Source organism: Rhineura floridana, chromosome 8, assembly GCF_030035675.1.
Source record: "Rhineura floridana isolate rRhiFlo1 chromosome 8, rRhiFlo1.hap2, whole genome shotgun sequence".
NCBI classification, from domain to species: Eukaryota; Metazoa; Chordata; class Lepidosauria; order Squamata; family Rhineuridae; genus Rhineura; species Rhineura floridana.
In genome coordinates this window covers 4655867-4678516 of record NC_084487.1, presented here as the reverse complement: position 1 = coordinate 4678516, position 22650 = coordinate 4655867, and the positions used below count along the sequence as shown (strand labels likewise).

At 45.3% G+C, this 22650-nt stretch overlaps 1 protein-coding gene across 1 annotated transcript in view; it reads left to right on the top strand.

Moving 5' to 3' along the window:
• The window catches only part of UBE2H (ubiquitin conjugating enzyme E2 H), a 67058-nt gene that overhangs the window by 10584 nt on the left and 33824 nt on the right, over positions 1–22650 (top strand). The gene's annotated exons all lie outside the window — the stretch shown is intronic.

Here is a 22650-nt window from a genome sequence, read left to right as displayed (position 1 = left end):
AAGCTCACTGGCTTGGCTTCTGTTATCACTAGTGTAGCTGTGTCAAGAAGGGGGGAAGTACAGAGGGAGTTGGAGAGATGAGGGGGGGGGAAACAGCTGAGCTCGCTAAAAAGAGACTCCTGAAAGGCCTATTCATGAAAGTGAGGCCTTGAAGTTTTTCTGTGTTCTTGCCCTGTTGCTATTATGGTGGCTTTTCCCATGGTTCACATAATGATGCTGAGTGGTTTTGGTAAGACTGTTCCTTGCATTCACAGACTGTGGATATCAAATAGCTTTGCCAGCCCCAGAGCTGGTATGTGTTAATAAATTAGGGGCTCTGCTTGATGATCACACACGGTGACCAACGATATGGTGAGGTTTGAGCCACTAGAAGCTTGTGTGTGTGGAAATAACATTTGAGGCGGGGAAACGTGTAGACACACATCATTGTGGGTGCCCCGTAAGGCGGGACTACATCTGCCAGATCTTATAAGCTGCACCATTGTTCTATCAGTGGTAATTGGGGGGCCTCAAGTTGATCATTAATCCGAAAGCCCCAGGGCCAGAACAGCACTTTATCCAAGTGCTGTGTACCCTTGGCTGTCATTAATTAGGGGAGAGGACTCTAGGCAGGGTTGTGCCCATAGTAGATCTTAATGTGATATTTCCACAGTTGATTTAGAGAACAAGGGAGCAACAAGGTGAAATGAAATTGCATGGGGGGGTGTTGTGTGTTTTGTTTTTAAATGGTCCTATTTAGAAGGAAACATGTTTTCATGCTATACACATCTCTTGGTCATCAGGCAAGATCAAAAGAGGCTGAATTCTGGATTGGCAAGCACATTGCAAAGAGCCAGTGTGGTGTAGTGAGTGGTTAGTGTCAGACTGGGACCTGGGAGACCAGGGTTCAAATCCCTGCTCGGCTGTGAAGCTCACTGGGCGACCTTGGGCCAATCACTGTCCATCAGCCTAACCTACCTCACAGGGGTGTTGTGAGGATAAAACCGGGAAGGGGAGAACCATATTTGTGTGCCCCCTTGAGCCTTTTGGAGGAAAGGTGGGATATAACAATAAAAAAAATAGTTTTGGAGGCAAATACATTTGGCAATCCAAGGTAATGTACTAAATGCAAAAGGTTTGACTGGTTAAAAAGCACAATAGCCTGAAGAGCTGGGGATCTTCGGTCACCTGTGGCTCTTACTTAAATATTTAAATGTGTTTAATCTGACTCATTGACCCAATTTTTGAGGTGTACAAGTTCTTGGTTAAGAAATGGGGAATGTTGCAGTCCTTAAAATCCTGGGTACTGCTTTCCAGGAGTGATGAGAATTTGGTCAGCCAGAAAGGAGAGCTATGGTATTCCTTGCTTCTCCCCAAAAGCATTCAGGGTGCAAAACCAAGGCTTTGGGGGGGGGTGTCTGTGTGATAGGGGAGTGTTGTGCAAGCTAAAAGAGCTCAACTAATTCTGAACTAATGTCTTAATCTGTTGGGGAAAAGGACTGCTTTCTCCTCTTTGGCGCTCATAATGCTGTCCTCTCCTCTGAGAGGTAAGCTCTCACACACCCCAAGCTTTTTCCAGACCTGAGCCTGGTGCTCTTTGGCAATATTTCTGCTTGGGGAAGGCATTGGCATATGGTACTGCCAACTATCTGAACATACGGGTGCACTGAAAATGCAGCTGGTTTCCTCATACCATCCTCAACAACTCTTAGCAATGCTCACTGTTGACTTACAGTAGGGGGATGTTTTGATTTCTATCACTCTTAGAGGTGAGGGGTGAAGGAGCAGCTTTTTCAGTTAGGGTCATACAACTGGGATTCTCTGACTGGAAAATTAAAAGTTAAATTCCTCCACATAATATCAATGCTTAACTCTGGTGAGCTTTTTGGGTTTTTAAATTTATTCAGATTAGAACATTTTTTATTTTTACTTTTTTTGATGGGTTGAATGAGAATTTTTGGGGCAGAGGGATGAGAGCTGTGAGGAAGGATAGATGAGTTTTATAAAGACATGCCTCTCACCCACCCTAGTCACTAAAAACCCCACTGAGCACTGCTCTGTGGGCTTTCTGCCTAGTAAAGTGTCAAGGGCGCATATCTGTAGCAGACTTCACATGGTGGAATCGAAATCACTGCTAGAAATCAAAGCTAAGGTCCCAGATTTTGTAGATCCTGGAGCATGCACTTTATGGTGGTGTGCTGTATGTGTGGACTGTTTTCTCAGGTGCTCTGAGTATATTACTCATCCCTGCAAAGCTCCCATGATGCAAGTTGAAGTGAGAGCGGGTACCAAAGGCCACTCTGTGGCCAGCAAGTGTGTGTGGATGGGATGGTGTATAGGAGCATCAGTCGTCATGCAATGACTCCTTTGTGTTATATAAAAATGTTGCTTGATATTAAATAAAGCCTTTAAAAAAAAAAACTACTTGTACAGAGTGGAACCTGGGTCACACGTGTCCAGATTAACCACCCTCATTGAGCCACTGATGCACACTTCTAAAAATGGCCACCTCTGGTCCGCACTGCATACCCAACAACACTATTATTACAACTGTCTCTTATCATTTGTAAATTGCGTGTTTGCAATTTACAGTCTTTTATTGTGTTCACCTTCCTGATATCTGAGGTAGGCCACATTCCTGTTTCATAGATTGGAAGTGCGGTGACAGAGGTGTGACTTTAACATGAGCCCCTCTTGCTGGACCAGATGTTCCTGGGAAGCTCACAAGCAGGGCAGGCTTGAGTAGCCATTCCTTGTTTGTTACCAACATCTGGAATTTTTTTGCGGGGGGTATACCCCACACACGGTGGTTCCATTTTTAGCTGTCAGTGAGAGTACACTGACTGTAGCCATTTTTTTTTTTTTAAAATCCTAACATGAATGCCCAGGTCTCACAGGTCCAAGGCTGGCTCTTTATCTGCTGGACTAGATTGGCTGAAACACTCAGAAGCCCTCAAGCTGGTTTCCTTTCCTGATCTGATTTCATTTCATGAAACTCTGCAAAACAATGGGAACTGGCAATTGGAGGAGGGGCCCTTCTGATATGGGACACTCTGGGCTGGCCGTGGGGCAGTGGCTGCTTGTTGCTAAGTAACCACATTCTTTGCACCTGTTAATCTTTGTGCTTTCCTGAAACTGCTCTTGTCATAATTAGGGGGGACTTAACAAAAGTTGTCCCATGTCTGCAAGTCGCATGCAGGGCAACAGTATAGCTCTTTCCAGCCAACCAATCAAGCAAGTTTTCCCTTTCTGGGTTTCAAATGTTTATTTGAGAATATGGGGTCAGGAAGTGAGAAACAGCTTGGTACTGAGTAGGCCCTGTTTTTCCCCTCCCCCCTTTTTTTCCCTGGACCTCTGCCCATGCAGTTGGCAAGAAAGATGAAGGCCTCTGTTTACTGACTTGCTTGTGAAAACCAAAATGTAGTTGTACAGCTGTGTGTGTGTGTGTGGGTATTGTACTAGGGCATTGTATACCTTTATTGTGTGTGCACTCAACTCTCCTGCTGCTATTGTTTCTTGTTTCTAGTGGACTGTCGGTATACATCGAGGACACAAAGCACTCTCGGGGTGTCTCTTGCGTGTGCAGGAATCCTACACTTGGTGCTGCCTCTGTTAGGTCATTTGGGCAATCCTGGCAGAGTACTTGAAATCAGAAAGCGCTCAGTGTGACGGTCTTCTCTGTGTGCCTCTGGGAACCCATTCAACAGCCAAACAGATGCTGTTCAGACAGCATTTCATGGGATATGCCTGAACTGGTGCATCTAGCAAGTGCAATCTTGGCTCCGACACCACTGCTCACTGGCCTTGATTTTAGAGTTGTTTCTGGCGTGCTAGCCCACCACTGATTTTTTTTTAGTGAGAAGAACTTCAGTATGCATTGTTGCTAAATTTCAAGAACTGAGTAATTAATTTGTGTCTGACCAGCTGTTGATGCTGCCAGTCACTTTTATTTCTGTTTAATTGCCATGCTAAGGTGGTATGTCCCAGAGTGCCTTCTATACAACGTGTGCTTTTTAGTCTTGTTTTGTGGATATAGCTCTCAGCCTTGAATCTCCTGAATGGTTCACAGAACAGCAGATCTAGAAGGATCACCTAGTCTTCTCCTATCCCTTACAGCGAGACGTGCATACCGCAAGCCCCCCCCCCCCCAGGTAGTGATCTTAGTCCGTAAGATAAAGCTCCAGGCAGGCAATGAAGCAGAGTTCTTTAGACCTCTTCATTAGGGAAGAAGACTTAGCATGGCTACAACGTCCTGCCTAATGTTTGTACTCTTTTATTTTTCCATAGCTGCCCACCCCCTGCATTGTATAACATCAGTTTCCCTCGTATACAGTCTAAATTAATCCCTGGTTAAGTCTACAAGCAAATATCATGCCTACAACACCCGGACTCTTTTTTGTACTCTTTTGTTTGTTTTCTCCTTGTTGCCACTCATCCCCTGCTTTGTGTAACATCTTGCTTGATGTAGCGTTCTGGAGAACCTGGAAGCTTGCCACACGTTTGTGATATTTATGGTTGGTCCTAACATGTTTTTACCCAACTGTGGATTTTGGAGTCACAGCAAGGCATCCAGTTCTCTTGATTAGTATCTGTCTTATCCTTTTCCTGGGGGGCAAAACAGCTGAGGAAGAAGATTCCTGGGTGGTGCTGAACTGTACAGTTTCAGGATGCAGGTGACAGTTTGTCTATGTGAACGCTTTCCTATGGGGAGGGAAAAAAACACCTCCCTGGATGTAGCAACCAACACACTTGGAAGAACAGTAGGTTGAACCTTGAACTCTTCTCCTGGACCATCCTAGTTTATTATGCACTGAAGGGGTTTTATGTGGGGCAAGCATTCAAGCATTGACAGCACAATCTGAGATGGTAGTGCCCAGGAAATAGCTTTACCAATTAATTCTGCGTAGGCTGTTTCTCCTTACATTTAAAGCAAATCAGTTATTCTTGTTTAAACCCATTGCTATTTGTACAGGGTCAACAGTTAACTCTTTCTCCCCCCCCCCCCATATTATATGAGAGGCTTACTCATATCTTCAGTTTTCTGTTTCCTGGACTGGACACCCAAACCACTTTCAGGTTTCTTTCCCCCCGTAGGTATCGTCTTCTAGCCATGTTGTCATGGTTGTTCCTTTTCCTTTGAACCCCTTTCCAGCGCAGTTCTTGAGCTACAGTGACCACAATATGTGCACTTCACTGAAGTCTTTCTCGCTTTCTCCAAGTCTTGGGATAGAAGCTGTTGTGCACTCTATCTCTGTCTTCAACTCAAATCTCTGGTCTCTTCATGGCTGCCTGGTCTTCAGACAGCTGTGGGATCATGACACACTTTCTCCTACCAGGCTGTCTATAAGAGACAGATACTCCTTGTGAGGCTCCCCAGTGTGTGCTGGTCAGTTGTCAGGGCTGTAGGAGCATATCTGACTGTTGATGCGCAAGGGAATTGGGAGCTAGTTAGTACATAGTTCTAACAACTCTGGGCTTCAGATACTATGGTAGATAATCTGGTGATAACCCAGGATGGGGTCTGTGTAAAATGGTAGGGGTGATGGAAGGAAAAAAAATGTGACAGAAGAAATATAGAGAAATGCCTTCACTGAATCTGGCCTTTCTCTGGGAGAAGTTGCTTAATTAATTTAGTAATAATGGATTTTTTGAAGTTTTAAATGCTATCATTATAAAGGGTCATGTGACCTGAAAATTTTAGGACTAGCAAGGAATTATTACGATAAAGGCATTGCTTTGTTTAACTGTTGCCTCAAGTCCATATTTGTGCTCCAAGTATCCAGCCGTCTCCCGTCCAAGCCCTGGTCGGGTCAACGCCTGCTTAGCTTCAACAATGCTATAGTATTGAGGTGTGCTCTGTTAGCATGGCTCCTTTATAAGGAAGAATTAAGTTAGAAATGCTCAACGTTGAGGTGGAAGCGGGAGAAACTGAGATGCTACTACTCAAAAATAATTATAGGACTTCTGCTGTGCAGATTTGCTTTGTAGTCTTCATTTTATTGACCCTTACAATGACTCTGTAAAGTTGGTCAGTGTTCCATTGTACAGAAGATGCATTTAGGCAAAGAGAGTGTCTAGTCCAAGACCACACGAGTAGTCCATAGGTTCCAATATTCTGGACCAGGTTGGCTTTCAGGGAAATGGAAAGTTTGTTATGTGCCTTCAAGTCGATTTCAACTTATGGCGACCCTATGAATCAGCGACCTCCAAGAGCATCAGTCGTGAACCATCCTGTTCAGATCTTGTAAGTTCAGGTCTGTGGCTTCCTTTATGGAATCAATCCATCTCTTGTTTGGCCTTCCTCTTTTTCTACTGCCTTCTGTTTTTCCCAGCATTATTGTCTTCTCATGATGTGTCCAAAGTATGATAACCTCAGTTTCATCATTTTAGCTTCTAGTGCCACCCTGGGCTCCTTCTGAGAGGAAGGGCGGGATATAAATCAAATAATAATTAAATTAAAAAAATAGATAGTGACAGTTCTGGTTTAATTTGTTCTAACACCCAATTATTTGTCTTTTTCGTGCTCCGTGGTATCCGCAAAGCTCTCCTCCACCACATTTCAAATGAGTTAATTTTTCTCTTAACTGCTTTTTTCAGTGTCCAACTTTCACACCCATACATAGAGATCGGGAATACCATGGTCTGAATGATCCTGACTTTAGTGTTCAGTGATACATCTTTGCATTTGAGGACCTTTTCTAGTTCTCTCATAGCTGCCTTCCTCGGTCCTAGCCTTCTTCTGATTTCTTGACTATTGTCTTGCTTTTGGTTAATGACTGTGCCGAGGTATTGATAATCCTTGACAAGTTCAATATCCTCATTGTCAACTTTAAAGTTACATAAATCTTCTATTGTCAATACTTTAGTCTTCTTGATGTTCAGCTGTAGTCCTGCTTTTGTGCTTTCCTCTATAACTTTCTTCAGCATTCGTTTCAAATCGTTACTGGTTTCTGCTAGTAGTATGGTATCATCTGCATATCTTAAAGTATGTAAAGCATCTAATTGTGTGGATTCATGCTGGTTGTTTATGCTGAGCCATGAACACAGATGGCAGTTTTGCCATTTAAGGGCCAAAGAATGCTCATTTGGCCTGTCTGTTTCCAGGGTAGGTGATGGCTTTAGGGACCCAGGCATTCTTGGAAAAAGAACTGGGTATAAATGCAACAAACAATTAAACTCTATGACTGAAGCTTGTATGCATGTTATGGATTACCCGTGAGTCCTGGAGCTAATGAACTAGAGGTTATGGCTTCAGTGGTTCTACTCTTGCAGTTCTGCGATTGCCAGCAGATTTACAATTGAAGTTTGAACCCAGGGCCACAGCTTGTTCTCAGCTGCTGTGCTATTCTGATCTCTGGTGTGGTTTTTTCCCTTAGTCCTTTTCCTTGTTGACTGGCTGGATTCTTACACCTAACCCTGCAGCTCTTCCACCGACCTTTGTTCAATCGGGTGTTTGTCAGCCCTGGTTTTTTGCTCTCAGCTCTTATATTCCATTCATGCCTTTTTACCACTTAACTGGTCTCATTTTTAAATCTTTGCTTGGGGGAGAGCGTGAATCTGCGAGGGAAATGAAATCTTGCTGACCTTTCCAAAAATCTTTAAACTTGGCCGTGCCAAAGTTTACACCTGCCAGGTATTGATTACATGAAGCAGCAAGGAGAGGATTAAACCATACAATGTCTTGGCAGCCACCTTGCTTAGCTAATGTCTTGGGCTGATGATCTATCCAGATCAGTGGCTCTAGGAGTAGGCATCTCTGGGTTTGCTTCTATATTTGCATGATGAGTTATCTGTGGAAAGAGGAGGCCTTGGAGAATGGAGAAAGTTGTGTAGGGCATCCTGTGGGATTAGTAGCAGCTCATGTAAGTGAGAAAAGTAATATGAAACAAGAGACGAATGAAGCCGCTTGAGTTAAAGCTAACTCTTTCCTTGGAAATGGCAGTCAGAAAGGAGCCATGGCAGTTGGGAAGTCCCCAGTTCAACGCTTGTGTGAGCCACAGGTTTAACTAAGACAGAGTTGCCTTGGACAAGCCACTGCCTTTCTCAGCTTCAAATTTCCTTATACCCCCTTCCACCAGTTGTGAATATGTGGATACTTTTGGCCTATCTTACATGGTTCTTCTAAGATCTATTTTGCAAGAGTTATTTTATGTCCTTTAGGTACTTGAACATATGCTGTGTAAATGCTGCATTTTAAAAAAAATGTTCAGGTACATATTCATAGCCAAACTGGCTTAGCTAATGGAATTTCCCTTCCCAAAGAACTCCATGAATGATACAAGAATTGTGACTCCTTAGCCTTTTAAGAACATAGGGAGAGCCTGCTGGATCAACCCTAAGGTGGCTAGATGGGCTAAGGCCCATCTAGTCCAGCATCTTGTTTTCACAGTAGCCCTCTTCCTTCTTGCCATTCCCAGTAACTAGTATTTAGAGGCACGCTACCTCTGACAGTGGAGGCAGAGCGCAGACATCATAGAATCATAGAATAGTAGAGTTGGAAGGGGCCTACAAGGCCATCCAGTCCAACCCCCTGCTCAATGCAGGAATCCAAATCAAAGCATTCCCGACAGATGGCTGTCCAGCTGCCTCTTGAATGCCTCCAGTGTCGGAGAGCCCACCACCTCTCTAGGTAATTGGTTGCATTGTCGTATGGCTCTAACAGTTAGGAAGTTTTTCCTGATGTCCAGGCGCAATCTGGCTTCCTGCAACTTGAGCCCATTATTCCGTGTCCTGCACTGTGGGACGATCAAGAAGAGATCCCGGCCCTCCTCTATATGACCAGTAGCCACTGATAGCCTTAGCCTCCACAAATTTGTCTACTATTTTAAAGCCATCCTCACATAAATACAACTCCCAAGATTTGTCTGATTATAATTTAGCTTGAGTTTGTGATATGAACGCACTGCTGGATTGTATCTACACGTATTAGTGGGCTTGGGCCAAAAGTCCCTTTTCCCAATTCCATGGAAATCTTTTATCAGAATTGAGAGGCTTTGTTCACTTGCTGCACAGGGCCTCCCTGCTCTGAGGGACGTTTGCAATACTCTTTGGTGTGCCCTGGCATAGTGGAGCTAAACAGCAGCTGGTATGCCTTTCTTGAATCACATGATTCTTAGTGTCCTGGCTTGAACTGATTGTTGATCTGCCCTCTGAACAGCGGCACAGGGGGGATGAAATCAGGTGTCTGAACCTCAGGGCTCCTGATACAGAATTCTGTGTTGCCACTTGATACGTTGCCCCTTTTCAGCATCTACGTGAAACTGCCGAGTGGAGTCATTGGGGTTTTTGGAGTTCATTGTCAGCATTATGCTGATGACACACAGCTCTGCTCCTTTACATCTGCAGGTGTGGCAGCAGATGTGCTCGATGTCTTGCCTCAATAATGGACTGGATGACAGCTGATAATTCAGGCAAGACTGAGGCACTGTTAATGAACGATTCCCTAGACCGGATGGATGGGATGTAGCCTGCTCTGGATGGGGTCATACTCCTTCTGAAGGAGTGCCTTCCATCAGCTTTGACTAGTGGCCCAGCTGTGCCCCTACCTGGGTAGGGAAACCCAAACGTCAGTTGTCTATACTCTGGTAACCTCTAGGCTGGATTACTGGAATGCATTATATGTGGGGTTGCCTTTGAATCACAGAATAGTAGAGTTGGAAGGGGTCTACAAGGCCATCTAGTCCAACCCCCTGCTCAATGCAGGAATCCAAATCAAAGCATTCCCGGCAGATGGCTGTCCTGCCACCTCTTGAATGCCTCCAGTGTCGGAGAGCCCACTACCTCTCTAGGTAATTGGTTCCATTGTCGTATGGCTCTAACAGTTAGGAAGTTTTTCCTGATGTCCAGTCGAAATCTGGCTTCCTGCAACTTGAGCCCATTATTCCGTGTCCTGCACTGTGGGACGATCGAGAAGAGATCCTGGCCCTCCTCTATGTGACAACCTTTCATGTACTTGAAGAGTGCTATCATATCTCCCCTCAGTCTTCTCTTCTCCAGGCTAAGCAAGATCGGAAACTGCAGCTGGGGCAGAATTTGGCAGCCAGTTTGTTGACTGGGGCAGGATGGTCAGAATATATAACACCAATTTGGCATGACTGCACTGGCTACCACTTAGTTTCCAGGCTCAATTCAAAGTTCTGGTTGTGACCTATAAAGATCTGTATGGCTCAGGACCCTGTACCTCAAGGGCCACCTCTCCCCTTGTGAACCAACTTGGACCTACATCTTCATCTCGGGCCCTTCTCCATGTGCCCCCTCTGAGGGATGTGTGGAGAGTGGCAGCACAAGCATGGACCTTCTCAGTGGTGGTTCCCCACTTGTAGAATGCTGTCCCCTGGGAGGCATGCCTGGTGCCAGCATTACCTATTTTTAGGCACCAGACAAAAACCTTCCTTTTCACTCAGGCTTTTGGCCCTTACTTTGAAGGGCTTCAGGTACTGGTGGCCTCTTTTGGTACGGCGGGTTTTGAAAGACCTGGATTTTATTTTGTACAGTTGTGTTTTTAAGGTTTATTGGTTGTTATACTTAGTTTTAGTGTGCTTTAAGTTGCTTTTGCAATAAAAGCAACTTAATAAACTGTTATGCTACCCTGTTCCAAAGGATCGCTACTGCATAATAATTTGTTCAGGTGCAGTGGGTATGTTCTGGATGAGCTGACTGTTTAGTGCAACCTTCCACAACCTGGTGTTCTCCAGATGTTTTGGACCATGGTGGCTGAGGTTGACTGGGGTTGTGGTGCAAGACATCTGCAGGGCACCAGGTTATAGAAGGCTGGGCTAGGGTGCCTGACACCTGGTGGTAATTCATATTAAGAACATAAGAGTCTGCCAGTGGCCTTTCTAGTCCAGCATCCTGTTCTCACAGTGACCAACCAGATGCCCTAAAGGGAAACCCGCAAGCAGGACCTGAGTGTGACTGCAAGTCTCCCCTCCTGTGGTTTCCAGCAACTGTCATTTGGAAACATGCTGCCTCTGACCATGGAAGCAGAACATAGCCATCATGGCTAGTAGCCATTGATAAGCTTGAGCTCCATGAATTTGTCTAACCTTCTTTTAAAGCCATCCAAGTTGTGGCCATCACTTCCTCTTGTGGGAGTTGCTGCTTGTGACTTCAGTAATGCTATGCTGTGAAAAGCCAACCTGATGAACTTGTATCCACAGAAGGTTGCCCCGGTGAATGGGATGTGGAAGGCTCTCTTGTTCAAGAATGCACAGAGTGGAATTTGGCTCAGTGTAACCTTGTACTACTTTCTCAGACTCCTTGAAAGGAAAGGAGTTTGAAGAGCTCCAGCTTAGTGTTAATTCTGTGAAGACTACCTTGCAAGTAATGGAAGTCTGAACCATTCTTGAAGCACTGGCCAAAAAAAAAGTATCCAGTCTGCATCTAGAAATGAGATAGCTTAAGGCCACATCTCATCATTTGTTTATGTGCAGCAAACCTGTGACTGGAAATACATGTATAATGTGGAGAGGCTTGTCAGGGAGTCGTAATTGGCTGTTGAATGTACACTCAGTGGCAAGCCCAACTTTGCCCCATTTAATGAGGAATGGTCTTTAAACATAGTAGAAGAAATTTATAACAGAAACCTTAGAAAAAATATGTGTTTTACAAATGAAATTCTTATACTCCAGATTAAAATTTTATTAATGGGCTTTCTTCTGCAAAATGCAGTTCCTGCCTTTTCTTCTTACCCAATTAATTGAAGTTGCAATGTTTTGTGGCCCTTAATTTTATAGACTGGCTTTCTACAAGTCAACTTGCAAGATGGTGTACAGGTAAAACTAGTAACAAACTACAAAACGATATGTGTAGTATATAAGTGGGACCTGCAACAAAATCTTCCCGTTTGTTCTCCATCCTAAGCAGGGTGCTCCTGTTCAGGGTTCCAGCAGGGTATTCCACTCCTTCCACCCCGTGATTGGTCTTTTTCTGTTCCGTCTGTCACTGTACATTCCATGGCTAGTGAGCATGATTGGTCCTCATTGGCCTGGGCTGGGCTTTGTTTGCTTTTTTGGCCCTCTTGGGTGCATTCTGTGTTTTTTGTTCGACTTGTGTTCCTTCAAGCATGCTGACGCCTTCCTCTTGTTTGTTGATGGCCCTGTTTTGGCTACAGTCCTGGAAGCACTCACCAGCTGAGTTTGCTATTAAAAGTAGTTATAGTTACAAGAGAAAACACATATAGAGTTGACTAATAAAGCAGCTGTGATGGGCTCCTGTTCTGCTAATCACAGCACTAGGGACCAAGGCCTGGTGAACAAAAGGACGCTACATCATCAGAGGAGTCCAACCAAGAATGGTTAACACTGGCTGGCCGAAGCTCACATGGTCTTTCAACCTAGGGTCCCATAAGAAAACTGTATGCTCCAGCACTGAGCTTTAATCACCTCCATTGTAAAGCAAGGAAGTTTAAGTGCAAAGTATTTTTAATGGATTGCATTATAAAAGTAATGCTGATATTTGGGATAAATTTAGTGAGATTCCCATGTCTCAGTTTGGGATAAGTTCTCCTAAGTTGCCTTGGGCTCAATTCAGATTGGGGCTGAATTCGCTCATTTGAAAGCTTGTCCTATTCTGAGCTCCAGACCTTGTTGTGTTCCCAGTGATGCCGTTTTCCTAGTAATGTGGTCTTAAGGCCTTCTATCCCATCTTGCAAGTCTCTGTTGTCCTTCCTTTTAACATACCTTCCAGTAGCAGCATTTGGGAAGGCCAGAGATGGAGATGGAGAGGTGCATCTTCATCAGGCCCTATTATTATTATTATTATTATTATTAAAGATTTATATCCCACCCTTTCTCCCAGTAGGAGCCAGGGCGACACTATACCAATACCAAGCCCAAAGGTCCCTGCAAATTTATAGTTTGCCATGGTTTCCAGGTCCATAGGGGAAGGGCGGTAGCTCAGTAGCAGAACATCTGCTTTGCATGCAGAAGGTCCCAGGTTCAGTCCCCAACGGCATCTCCAGGTAGGGCTCAGAAAGTCCCCCGTCAGAAACCCTAGAGGACCGCTGCCAGTCAGTGTGGACAATGCTGAACTAGATGGACAAAAGATCTGGCTTGGTAAAAGGCAGTTTTCTGTGTTCCGTACTAAAGGCCTAGAAGCCTTGCCAAGCTACAATGCCCAGGGTTATATATATATAAATATATTATTTATTATTTGATTTATATCCCACCCTTCTTCCCAGCAGGAGCCCAGGGTGGCAAACAAAAGCTAAAAACACTTTAAAACATCATAAAAAGACCTTAAAATACATTAAAACAAAACAACGTTAAAAACATTTAAAAAAAAGATTTAACATCTTTTTTTAAAAAAAAAAGATTTAAAAACATATTATTAACGAAAACATATTAACAAGCAATTCTAACACAGACTCATACTGGGATAAGGTCTCAATTTAAAAGGCCTGTTGAAAGAGGAAAGTCTTCAAAAGGCGCCGAAAAGATAGCAGAGATGGCTCCTGTCTAATATTCCAAGGGAGGGAATTCCACAGGGTAGGTGCTGCCACACTAAAGGTCCGTTTCCTATATTGTGCAGAACGAAACTCCTGATGATATGGTATCTGCAGGAGGCCCTCACCTGCAGAGCGCATAGCAAAGAAGAGGGCTGTATGGAAGACAGACAAGCTGGGGGACGGATTATCATGACAGCAAGAGCTTAAACCCCTGACGGGAAAAACTGTACTTGTGCCACTCCCCCTCTGGCACTTGGTACGGAGCTGGCTAGGGCAGAAGGCTCTCAGCTTTCACCTTTAAAAATAGCAAGTTCCTAGAGCTCATGCTTGGGGGGGGGGGCCTGTTGCATGAGCTCCATTCCCAAATCTCTGGAAAGCCCTGTCCATACTTCACATCTGTGCTGTCAGAAGATCATAGAATCATAGAATAGTAGAGTTGGAAGGGGCCTATAAGGCCATCAAGTCCAACCCCCTGCTCAATGCTGTGTATTTTCCAGCTCTCGGCACAGCTGGAAGGCACAAGTCTGCTGGGGGCAGGGGCAGCACAAGCCATTCGGTGAGATTCCATCTCTTGCAACTAGATGCTGAGTTTTCTTAGGGTCAGCTCAGGTGTAATGGCAGCCCCTGTACCATTGCCTTCAGAGCGTGCTGGGCCATGGCTCAACAGCACTTGGATGGAAGGCTCATTTTGAGAGGATGGGTTCCTCTCCATGGGGGCTGCTGGACTGCCAGGATCCGCAGAGTCAGGTGGTTTTCTTCTTGAGCATCCCTTGCGTTTGAACCAGAGAGGAGTCAGTAGCATCTACAATGCAGGGATCTTCTATGTCTGAAGGCACATGAGGCCAGCTCCCTGTTGAAGCTAAGCAGGGTCAGGTCTGGTCAGTGCCTGGATGGGAGACCGCCTGGGAACCATATGTAAGCCGCCTTGGGTTTCTATGATGAAAAGAAAGACAGGGTATAAATGTAATAACTAAATATGTCTTGTTGACAGGCCTGTCTAAGGTAGATTTGGAGCAGGGAAGAGATGAAGCATGCCCTCTGTTTCCCCAGTGTTCCATGGATAATGTTAGTGATCAGGCTACATTGCAAGACTTAGTAGAAGCAAATGGTTTGAAAGACGTCTTATGGCTGCTCAACCTGAGCCAAAAATGCCAAAAATGTCTGCCCTCTTGTGCTTTTAAAAAAAGAGAGAGATTGGTATATTGCTGCCCGGGGCTCCCACTGGGAGAAAGGGAGGGCTATAAAACTAATAAATAATAATAATAATAATATTGAAAAACATTCCTTTTCTTGGCAACATCTCTTCCAAAGAGGAAGGAAAGGGAAGTGGTGTGATGCCAGCATTCACTCTGACCTTGGAAGTTCAGTAATGATGCTTCTTAGAATTCTGCTTGTGGTGTTTGTGTGTGCTTCCTCACGTTGTGCCAACTTCCTGCTTGGCAGGTGCTCTGGAGGTCCATACAGTCTGTAGAAAACCCACATTTTACAGCGAAACAACCTCAGAAAGGTCTTTCGGCAAAGGGGATTAGAAAGTCCCAAGGAGGCAAGCCAATCAAGAATTTAGCCTGATGACTAAATGGAGTCTCCATCTGCAGGGGCAATATACCTTTGAATTACAGTTGCTTAAGGGGCAAAAGTGGGAGGCAGGCTTGTGTGCTGGGCTTGTGAGCTTCCCAGAAGGACCTGTTTGGCCACTGTGGGAATTTGGATGGTAGTCTCAGTGGACCCTCAGTTTGATTAGCTGGGCTCTCTTCTTGTGTAGGCACAAAAGTTTCTTTCCCTCTGTTCTGTTCTTTTCCTCGCTCCTGGGCTTGTTTACCCAGTCAGTTGTCCTGAAATAATTCCACCTTAATTCTGTCCAGTCTCTGCTTTTTTACATGATTGGGAGTTATTCAGGGTTACTTCAGGCATAATGTGTTTGTCAAAGCTACTGTTCGGGTTTCTCATTCTGGCCCATTTGAAGTTTAATGCACATGGTACAGTGTTACTTGGTAAGTTGCATCTACTGAAAGATAACTCCATTCCTCATGGAGCAGAGAAAAGGCAGCTTTTCAGCTGTCTGGCCTTACAATGAGGAGCAACTACAGACAAAATACTTTTGATCTCCCTTCTTGAGTTCTTCACTCTGGAGTTGCTATTAAATAAGAAGTCTGGAGACAGGTGATATATTTGGAGCTGAAGGTGGTGTCCTGGAACCATTTCCCATGGTGTGCACATCTTTTTCTGTCTCCCTGTAGTCACAGGTTAAACAGATTTTGCAAGCTTTCCCCCTCTAGTGATTCAGAAGCTTGTAAGACCTGTTTGACCAGAGACGATAGCATGACAAATGAATGAGCATGCACCCTATGCATAGCACTGCCTTCAGCTAACTCTCTGGGACAACAGTTGTATGCCTCCGGTGATTCCTTTCGGGAGAATATGACCTTTGTGTGAGATGGTAGGTGTCTATGGAAGTACGGGTTTTTTGCTGGAGTTGGCATTTTGTTCCAGAGGCGTGGTTCACAAACATTGCCCTGAGTTGTAACCACACATTTAATTCTGACTAGTTAGGGATGTACTGCCTCACAGGAGTTAAGAAATCTTGAAAAACTGCTGGCAGAACTGGGAGGCGGAGTAAGCCATTTCAAAACAGTGCCAGCTCAGATCTGGCACTAGTGGGGAAGATTTTGCTGCTATGTATCCCATCTGCTGCTTCCGTGTGAGTCCCTCCAGCTGGGCAGTGGGTACGAAAGGCATACTGAGGGTCAAACGTGGCATGGCACAGGAGAGATGTGGGCATTCTCCTGCCTCTTTACCTTTTGATACTGAAATAATACTGTGGGTAGCTGCCGACGTCATCAGCAGTGACAGGAGGCGCGCCTGCTTTAATCTTTGACCTCTGGGCAGTTTTTTGTAAATCAGAATCAAGCTGTTCCCCCTCCCTGCCACAACAAATGGGATAGCAGCATGGAAGAGCAGTTTTAATTAGAAAAAATGCCCTGAATTAGAAAAAGAAAGGGTTAAGGCTCCCTTCCCATCCTCCTTTGTTCGCCTAATGAAATTTGCCATTCTCCCCTGCAGCTGCCTTTCATTTTTTTTTTTTAAGTTGGCCTGTAGTTCTTCCACAATGCACATCAGCCTTCCCCAAGCTGCTGCCCGCCAGATGTTTCGGGCTACAATTCCCATCAACTGCAGCTGGAACAACCAGTGGAAATCTGGAGGGAGCCAAGTTGAGGGATTTGAGGACAGTGACTCTCCTGCTATTGAATTGTGTGTCGCTAAGATTTCCAGTAATCCCTTTCCTTGGCTAATGGCAACAGTTGCTTTAGCAATTGTCAGCGTCTCCCTGTTATCTTGGGAAGCGAATATAGCAAAAGTGTGTTACTGAGGAATTCAAGATGCAGATTCAGTCTGTTTTTAATATCTCCTATCTTGAACAGAATGTACTTTCTTCAAGCCTGCAGAGGTTCAGCCCCCACTGGGATTCTCACCCCCCTTTTTTCTCACTGATGTTTCCATAAAAAGCTATTTGTGCATGCATGTGCGTGCCAGTTCTTCCACTACTGGGATTCTGCAACCTGTTAAGAATAAGGAAATAAGGGGAAGATACCCAGAATATCACACTGCTTCCACTAAGACTGTCTCTGTCCAAGGCTGTGTTGGAGGTGGGAAGTTGTGCACCCAGAATTGCCCTTAGGCCATTGACACTCAGCTCTGGATGAGCAGGCAAATGCCAGGTTACAAGGTTGAACCACTCCTTTGGAACGGTTGCTTAGGCCTAGGGAAGTATGAATTCTCCAGGATTAGGAACATTTCCAAGTCTAAACTCAGAATGAAAAATAGCCTACTAAAAGCTTTCTGGAAACCTAGTCTTAACTGTCCAAACTGTTTAGCACTTAAGATACAGTGACATGAAATGTCTTTTAATGGTGCTTTAAAAAACAACCCACCAAAGCTGGCAGAATACTCCAATTTTTAAGCTTCCATCACTGCACAAGGCTGAATAAATATTTCAGGGTCCTTGGGGCCAGCACTACATTTCTCAGCAGCAAGGTATCTGGGATTTTTCTACTTCTGGCTTTCTGCCTTTAACCTGCACTTAGGAGTCTCATTTAGATAGATCTAAACATTAGAATGTTTGAATTGGTTTTGGCTTTCCCTGGGCTTGGCTGGGAAGGAGAACAGGATCACGTTGACTCAGCCAAATGATGCTTTGTGCAATCATTTTTGCCATTTTGTGTGTGTATTATTACCATTGCAGCCTGTTGACTGCTGTGGGCGCTTTATGGAAAGGCAGTTATAAATCTGCGACTCCCTTACGAGGAAAGGTTGCAGCATTTGGGGCTTTTTAGTTTAGAGAAAAGGCGGGTCAGAGGAGACATGATAGAAGTGTATAAAATTATGCATGGCATTGAGAAAGTGGATAGAGAAAAGTTCTTCTCCCTCTGTCATAATACTAGAACTCGTGGACATTCAAAGAAGCTGAATGTTGGAAGATTCAGGACAGACAAAAGGAAGTACTTCTTTACTCAGCGCATAGTTAAACTATGGAATTTGCTCCCACAAGATGCAGTAATGGCCACCAGCTTGGATGGCTTTAAAAGAAGATTAGACAAATTCATGGAGGACAGGGCTATCAATGGCTACTAGCCATGATGGCTGTGCTCTGCCACCCTAGTCAGAGGCAGCATGCTTCTGAAAACCAGTTGCTGGAAGCCTCAGGAGGGGAGAGTGTTCTTGCACTCGGGTCCTGCTTGCGGGCTTCCCCCAGGCACCTGGTTGGCCACTGTGAGAACAGGATGCTGGACTAGATGGGCCACTGGCCTGATCCAGCAGGCTCTTCTTATGTTCTTATGTTCTTAATCAAGAAGGAGAGCTTCGTACAGCCCTTTTGAGGTCTGTGGTACAACATAGTGGCTGAGAGGGGCGGTTTGTAATGAGTTTTTGCTGTGTATGTATGTGTGTATATATGTTTATGTCAATGAAAGGGTGTGTTGTTCAGAGGCCTACACTGTTGTTATTAACAATAACAATAATAATTGAATTTATATCCCGCCCTTCCTCCCGAAGGTGTCCAGAGCAGAAAGTGTGATAGTCGCCAGGACTGGATGGACTCTACCAAGGTAGTAGAAATTCTTTGCTATATCAGATTCTGTCAACGAAGGCTACTCTCTGCGGCAGGGAAATGAGAGTAGCTCAGTGGTGTTGCACATGTTTTGTATGAAGAGACCAGGGATTGAATCTGGGCTGTATAGTTAAAAGGTCTTTGGTAGCAGGGCCACGGCAGACTTGAGAGAGTGTGGCCAGTAAAGGTTGCGCTGTGACTGTGTGCAATATAATTCCCTGTAGATATTCTCAATTGTTTCAGCATACATCCTAAATGGTAGACAGTGGAGATGAGCAATAGGAGGAGGCCGCTGCCTTCATGAGGCCTTGCTTGTGAGCTTCTGAACCCTCCCCTTTTCTCACACCTGCAGCATGCTGGTGTCCAGGAGGTTACTTGGGTAGATTTGCTTCCCACTGCCGAGAGGACAGATCTACCTGCTTTGGTGGGCCAGCTCTTTGACTTCACCTGCAATTTTCTTTAGGGTAGACCTGGTGTCTGCCTATCACCATAACTTCACCGGGCACTTGGGACGTTTTTGTGTCTGTTTCTTCTCCCCCTTACCCGTCTCTGCCGGGTATCACAAACCCCAAGCAGCTCATACGACACTCTGGGAGACCTGCTACCACATGTCCTGCTGTGGTAGCTGCAGGGCTAGATGATCCTTCGATTTGATCCAGCAAACTCTCTCTCTCTCCCGCACCCCCAGTTTTGTTTGCTGCATAGATTTATATGTTCTGTTCCGGTCACTAGATTTTGCAGAAATTGGAATATATTGGCAAGAGTTAAGGTGGCATTGTAAGGTGAGGAAAAACAGTTTTGGGGGTAGGCAGTCTGGAGCCAGTATGAGCACACCTTGTACTGGATTGGACCATTCCTCCATCAAGCCCATTTCTGCCTTCTCTGTCTGACAGCGGCATTTCAAGGCCTCCAAGGCATTTCAAGTTCTCTGCTACCTGAGAACTTTCTGAGTTGCAGATGCAGAGCTCACGCACTCCCACTGAACTGTGGCTTCTCGCCAAAGATTGGATTTTATGCTGATCCCACCACTCCAGAGATAGAAGCAGTGGCCACAACTAAATCACTATGGCATAGTGGCTGGATGCAGTGCAGGGTTCTGTGACAACTGGGGCTGAAGGCTTCTGCTTTTGTCTTACGTGAAAGGTCAGTTTTGCGGGGTTCTCTTCAAAAGATGTTGGGCTACAGGAGTCCTTTGGGCACTGTGTGTGTGCCAGGCTTTTGAAGACAACATACACAAAGAGGAGGGCACGGTGCGCTCCCTCCGCGAAATACACAACATTACAGTGCACCGGCCTCCCATCCTTCTCTTTGCTTCAGCTACTGGAAACCAGCCTGTGTCAAGTCTTACAGCACTTCTGAGAAATGCACTTTTGCATTCTTCCCGCCACCCCGTCCCCATCCCCCAATCGTCTCAAAGAAACTGAAATCTGCAGCTGCCTTCTCTGGAAAATAACACGACGATTGTCTCATGGATGGCTTCAGATTTTGCGTGATCTGTACTGTAGGAGAGGTCTCTTTCAACAGGTTATTTGAGGGCAAAGGAATTTCTTAGACTTGCAAGCTTTATTCTTTCTAACTCAGCTTATCTGCTCCTTTCTCCTGCAGACAAGCTATGGTGGGGTGGGGGACCTGTGTACTTCTAATTTTGTGTGTGTGTGTTAAGGGCTCAAGTTGACTACGGGGTCTCTGGGGATTTTGAGAGCGCTCTGTTAGAAGCCTCATCAGGCAGTGAAGGCTATTTGCTTAACATAATGTACAAGCCCTGTCCTGTAATCCGAACAGAGAACAATTTATGGAACCTTATAGCCCCAGCATCACCTTCTGCCTTGTCCCTCTTAAGAGAGACGCCTTGTCTAGATGGCGGGAAGGATGGCACAAGGCTATTCCTTACTCCTTTACTTAGCAGCTTGGGAAGGCAGTGGCGGCATCCATGTGGTGTTTTTTCCAGCCCAGGAAAGAGCAAATACAATGCCAGAAGGCCATCTTTCCTCATTGGTGGTTGCAAGGCTTGATAAGTGAGATTTGGAGTTGCATCTGCAAGTGATTTCAGAGCCAGTGCAGACTCTGGAGCCCAGGATACACACCTTGGTTACAGTTTGTGGCATGTTGGTGTCACTGAAAACAAATTATAAGCTGTAACCAAAGTTTGTTCTTGCCTTATCACTCATGGTTCGTCTGGGAAGCCACAAACCGGGGTTCACACGTAATGCTAAGCCAAACCCATGGCTTATCTCCCATAGCATGGCAGGAGTTGGGGAGGAGAGGAGCAAAGCTTAGAGGTTTATTTACACAAGCATTATACAAAGCGACCACAATTTTCCCACTGCCCACCAGCATGCTTGCTCTTTGTGCTAAGTGTTAGCATTACGTGAGGACCCGGCCGCGAGTAGCCAGTCTGTGTAGGGAGATTCCCTGTTGATGGAAGATATGCAGTGGCGACAGCTATGGATCTCCTAACAGCCCGGGAGCAATCAGTAGTCCATTCAGAAGACCTGTGAGCTGGAAAACGTCTCCCAGGGCAGAGCACTGGCATAATGTGCTCTGGGTGGCCAACCTATGCTGGGGCGAAAGGAAGGGGACGTCCCTTGGATGGTAACTCTGGCAATGATAGAAATACTTTGCGAGGAGCAACACTCTTGGATGCTTTGTAAATATGGGCTTTGATCTGCGGTTCACATGACCCAGAATGCTTCTCTTTGCAAATACACGCGTCTTGCTGCTTATTGGCAGCCCCTCACCTGCCCCCATCTTCCAGGAAAGATAGTCAAAGGGAAAGATTCACAGGAACAACATGCAGTGTGGCATACAAGGGGCTACAGCAGGAAGGGGGGGAAATACCAGTGTTACATGCATTCATGCACGTACATAAAAACACCCATGTGTAAGTGTAGCTTCTGCACAGAAAAGGATGTTTGGGCCAAACGCATGACGTCTGGCTTGCAGTCATGCTGGGCCTAGCATCTTCACCTCTGTAGTAGTAGGGAAACGCTTTCCCAAGGTCAAGGGACAGTCGCTTGCAATCTAGCTGGCGTTCAACTAGAGTTGCTTCTTTGTCTCTCTCCAAGGGCTGTACATAGATCTTTTCCTCTGGCAAATATTGGCACAGGCTTTTCTCCATCCTTCCAATGGCACCAGAATCCTGGCTATATTATGTTGTGTGGACACGTTTCTTGGAATAGTGTTTGGCTGAGGTGGTGGGGAATATTAAGGACAGGGTGGGGTGGGAGAGCTGAGCAAGGCCATGGAGGGATTTCCACCAAGGGCACCTCACACTAGTGCTCTTCTCTTCTTGGGCAAGGCTCTTGAGATCAGAGAGGAAAAGTAAATGTACACTCCGTCCAGTGCGTTGGTTTGTGTTGGTGCATTTGACTCATGTCTCAGTTCCACCTTTTCCTGATTTTGAGTATCCCTTTCTTAAGTTGATCAAACGAAAAAAGCTAGGGTACACCGTGCACCCACTTTTCTTTTTTGCTTGGCAAATTGGGGACTTTTTCGAAGGAATTGGGAGAACCAAAGTCACTCACCGCAGTTGGCCCAGAACCAGTTTGCAGGTTTATCTCAGGATTGCAAATAGCCTCTGTGGTGAGTAAGGAGGTCATGCAGGAAAGCTTTAGAAAACCTGCTTCTGTTTTCACACACACCCTTTTCTTAACGTCACTTCTTAAGTATGTGTGGGCGGAGAAGCAGGCTGGTGAGAATTATTGTGGGCTAGTAACTTTGAGGATTTGTTTAAGGCTAGCTTATGATGTATCCAGCCCTCTCCCAAGGGTTCAGGGCGGGCACTTGAGAGTTGACTTAAGTTTCTTTTCAAAGCAGTGAAAGCAGTATAGTGCTCCTGTTGGATGTTCCAGATTTGTTGGGTTTTCTGCCCAAGAATATCTTGTCAAAAGGTGATTTCGGGCACTTGCATTTAAAGCATTCTGTTTTGTTTCCTTCCCACAGAAAGCCCAAGTAAGAGAGGTGGCAAAAGCACACTTTCTTCCTTCAAATCCCTTTTCCACGAAGGCTTTGCCACTGCCTCTAATCCCCACGCTCTGCTTCAGCCTTCCCCATCCTGATGCCTGCCAGGTGTTTTGTACTGCACCTCCCATAAGGCCTGACCATTGGACATGCTGTCTGG